Here is a 4843-nt window from a genome sequence, read left to right as displayed (position 1 = left end):
TAATATCCATACAATTGTAAAATACATGTATATTTACTTATTATATAAGTATATTATTAAATTATATATTAGTATTAAGTAAAATATATTTATATAATGAATAGATTAAAGAAAGACAAATGTAATAATATATGTATATACAAATGTAAAATAGATATTGGATATTAAATAGATATTTTATTATAGCTATTATTAAGTAATTATAATATATATATATATATATATATAAAGTAAAAGGAATAAAAAGAAAAAGAATAGAAAAAGAAAGAAAGGATGAAACGAAACAAAGAGAAGGGGAAAGAAAGAAGGAAGGAAAAAAAGAAAGAAGGGAAAAGGGGAAAATTGGGATTTCAAGGCTTGAAAGTTAAATAGGTAAGTCAATTTAGCCATTTTTACTTAATTTTGATGTTTTGGAAGCTTTGGGACAAGGTTTTGATGAAATTAAGTGAATATTTTGAAAGTTATTAGATTTCTAAATATTGTTCATGTTGAATAAAAAGATGAATTAGGGTTAGATTGATAGGAATTAAAGTTAGAAATGAAATAATGATTGAATTGTAAAGTAATTTATAAGTTTTATGTTGTAGGGACTAAATTGATGAAATTTCGAAATTAGGAAAATATGCTGGAAATTTAATAGTTAAGTATGAGTATGGTTAAAAATTGAGTAGAAATAAAGTATTAATTAAAATAGAAAAGTAAGTGAATTTAGTTAGGATTAAATTGAAATTAAAAGTAGAAAATCAACATTTTGCACTAAGACTATTTTGGACAGCAACAGTAGTCTAAGTTTGAAAAATCACCAAATATTTTAGAAATTGAATTAGAGGATGAATAAAATATGGAATTAAAGTTTATTGAGTCTAATTTCTTATAGAAGAAACGGTGTAAGCAATTGAATTGTTAATTATGAGATATAATGAATTTTGTGAGATAAGGTCAGAATGAATTTGGGTTCCCCTTTTCTGACTTTGGAAAATCACCAAAAATTGGATAAAAATGATTAGAGGCTTAAAGTTATATTTTTAGAATCCCTAATGAGTCTATTTTTAGGAGAAATCAACAGGAATATTATCTGAGTTCTGTACTATGAGATAATTAATTTTTAGTAAAGAAGGGTTGAAACTGTCAGACAGCAGAATAGGGGTGAATTTAAAGAATAAATTGTACTTAATGGCTGAACCAAAAATTCTGAAAATTTTATGGTAAGAAGATTTGTGAGTCTAGTTTCAAAAAAAATTAGCGAATCTTAATTTAGAATTCTGTAACTCAAGATATAAATTAGTAATGTATTAATGATTATGAATTGTATTAATTTCGTAGTCAATGTGGTACCGGAAATCTCGGCTAAGAAAGGACAAGATAAAGTCAGCGGGAGTTAGCTCGAAAACTACGGTTTGTATTTCTATAATCCGAACTTAATATTTAATTATTGAATTTATTATTTATTATGTATGGTAGGTGCATTGATTAGATTATTTAAAATAAAATGAATACTAATTGAAATTGAAGGGTGAATTTAATTAATAATTGTTGTATTTTAATTGAATGTTATGGTAAATAATTAAAGTATGAATTATTGGTATTGTGTTTTTATTGAAATGATTTGATTTGAAAATGTGGTGAAATAATTATGAACATGTGTTTATTGTGGAATTCAATTATATGAAAATAAAAAGTAAATTGAATTGTATTAAATTATGAATTAATGTGAATAATTGAGATATGTATATATATATTGAATTGAATGAAAATGTATGAGATTGTGAAAATGTGTGAATATATGTAGTTATTGGAATGGTATATTAAGGAAAGAATTATTGAATTGAGAAAGTGAATTGTAATTGATACTGAACTAATATAGAAATTATACTGAAAAGTGAATTAAATACCCTATTAACTAGTCAGGCTAGTCGGATATAGTTGGCATGCCATAGGATATGGAAGAGTACGGGTTTTGCTTCTTCGATCGTGCACTTATGTGCCGACTCATCTTATCTTATCTTATTATTATTATCATTACAGATTCGACACTTTGTGTGTCGAATCTTTATTATCGTTATCATTATCGATTCAACACTTTGTGTGTTGAATCTCATTCTTATCATTATTCTTGTTCTAGATTTGTTCCGATGAGGTACTCGTGTACCGTATTATTCTTTATTCTTATCTTTGTTTTGACGGGCCGATGAGGCACTATGTGCCGTCTTGGTTTGTTGGTTGGATCCGTATCCGCTCGAGTCCGAGTCATGTTAATAGGGTAAATAAAGGTATAAAACAACTGATTATTCTTGAATAATTGATATTACGAATAATTGATCGTTACTAGATAACCGATCAATTGATCGATCTTGAATAACGGTTATTATTGAATAATTGATTGTTCTGAGAATAAGTGGTCATTCTTGAATAAATAATTGTTCGATTGTTAATGAACATTCTTGATTGATTAATTGCTATTGAAATTAATAAATGATTTGAAATTTAAAGTAGACCAAAACAATGGTTGGAAAGTGAATGTTTGAATGCTCATTGAGTTTGAATAGTTCAATATATATAAATTAATAAGTTTTATAATTGTTTAAGTGTTCAGATTATAGAAATACCACTGAGTGTATACTCAGCGTACGGTTTGTTTCCGTGCGCAGGTTAAGTCCGCTAGATACACATAGCTCGCTGAGAGATCAGCTCTGTTGGAGGACACGTGTTTAGATGTACGATGTAGGCATAACAATTACTACCTCAAGTGGTATCATAACCCTAACGGGTGACCTATATACCATAGGTGAAGGGTTTAAATCCCATTAAGGGCGAGATACTTATGTTGCCTCTTGGTGGGTGGTCATACATCTACATTCGAGGTGCCCCTTCTGTTGGAGTCGAAAGGACAATATATTCTATTATTGAGGAATAAGATTGACATCTCCAAAAACGAAACTTCGAAGACTTTTTCTGGAAGAGTTTCATCGCTCCTCAATAAAGATAAAAAATAATATATATGCAAATTGACTATGTTAAAAAAGAGAATAAAATAACATAAATAATATTATATATTAAATGCAAGTATATATGTGGTGACTAGATTATTAGTAAAATAGATGAAATTGCATGAATTTTTTTTTTTAAAAAAAAGAGAATGATTTGAAGAAATGATTATAATTAAGCTGTCCAAAATCAAATACCTAGATGTAGGTTATGCATAGTTTTATATGATTACTTATTGTAGGCGAAAAATGAAAAGGTTTGATTGTTTGAATTAGATTCAACTTTGATGGCAGGTCCATTAATGTTAACCTAACATAAAAAAAAAAGGTTGGTTGACAGAGGTCTACTCTAATTATTGTTGTACGACCGTTGGGTTGTTCTTTATGATCTTTCCCTAAATTGTAAAATCAGATTTTCGTACAATAATAACACATTCCTTTCAATATCCGAGGTCCCATGATCCTTTATTTTTTAAATATACATAGTATTTAATTAATATAATATCTAACACAATTATCATCCGAGGTCTCATGATTCTTTATTTTTAAATATCTAACATTCAAAAATCCAACGCAAGCATTTCCATTTTACATAATTATGCATATCAAAATTTAGAATCTAAACTAATTTTTTATATAATTAAAGATAAGTGTTAGATCGAGTCGAGTTAACGAATTATATTATTTATATTTAATATTGTATTTATACGGATCGTTTATTTAACAAGTAGATTAATTATAATATTATTTAACTACATAAATAATATAATGGTTTTAACTTTTAACTTAATGGGTAAACATTTATCAAAACAACATAGTTTTACCTTTTTTATTTGAATTTTCGACAACTCGAATTGTGTAATTCATATTCAAGTTAAATTAAAAATTTAATTTTTATTCGAGTTGATCCAAATAACTTAAATTATTTAATTCAAAATTAAAATTTTTATCAAATTTTTAAATCGAATTAAATTTTACTCACCTCTAAATATAATAGAATTCAAACTAAAGAATTTGTCAAATAGGAACATGGCCACTATCTATAAGTCTATATATAAAAGGAAAACTTTTTTTAAAATTTAAATATCAATCCTCTACTTTTTAGATTATAAGAATGGTTAAATTTTAATTTGATTTTTATATTTTGTTTAAGTTTGAGATTTAGTCTATATATTTTAATTTTGATATATTTGATGCCTCAATTTTTATAATACCATTAGAGAGTCTAAATGATTTATTCAAATTAAAATGATTATATGAATTTTAAAAATTGTTAGCACCGTTAAAATTCTTTATTAAACTCAAGTCTATTATAATTTTTTTTTGTTACATGAGTACTAAGTTTATATTTTTTTCAAAATGTCACACCAACACGAAAGAATTCTAATAATATTAATAACTAGATCTAAATTTTAAATTCGAAAAGTAGAGAGATAATTTTTGAAATAAAAATATAGAGACTAAATCCAAAATATACTAAGAGTACAAAAACTTTGAACAAATTATAACCTTTAAATTTTTACACTATAATTTAGTCAAGAAATAAATAATTAATCCAAAACAAAAACATACTATTAAGTACTAAATATATGTAAAAGGAACCTTTGTTGGCACGTGGACAAAGCACCCTTTTTCTTTTTCTTTTTTTGTATTATATAGCAAATTGCTTAAATATCAGTTTTAGCCTTAGGCTATACTCAAATTTAAAATTATAATAATGGTCAAATTTTAATGTTGATCCTTGCATTCGAATTTAAGATTCAATCTTTATTCTTCAAAATTTTTATATAATTTGGTTCCTCAATCTTTTACAATGTCATTGATTAGTTCAAATGTAACACCCCTAACTCGTATTCGTA

The 4843-nt window shown here is 25.7% G+C and overlaps 1 long non-coding RNA gene across 2 annotated transcripts; it reads left to right on the top strand.

Annotated features, from left to right (window-relative positions):
• The first annotated feature begins 241 nt into the window (after positions 1–241).
• LOC128291407 (uncharacterized) lies at positions 242–2946 on the top strand. 2 transcript variants are annotated; one of them, XR_008281180.1, is made up of 3 exons: positions 242–372; positions 1324–1395; positions 2649–2946. It is a non-coding gene; the product is annotated as an uncharacterized LOC128291407 (long non-coding RNA). The 2 variants fall into 2 exon arrangements; XR_008281181.1 differs by lacking the exon at positions 2649–2946 and having other exon boundaries at positions 1324–1585.
• The last annotated feature ends 1897 nt before the right edge of the window (positions 2947–4843 follow it).

This window comes from Gossypium arboreum, chromosome 4 (assembly GCF_025698485.1).
Source record: "Gossypium arboreum isolate Shixiya-1 chromosome 4, ASM2569848v2, whole genome shotgun sequence".
NCBI lineage: Eukaryota > Viridiplantae > Streptophyta > Magnoliopsida > Malvales > Malvaceae > Gossypium > Gossypium arboreum.
Note: the sequence above shows the minus strand (reverse complement) of the source record. Positions and strands in the feature narration are given on the sequence as shown.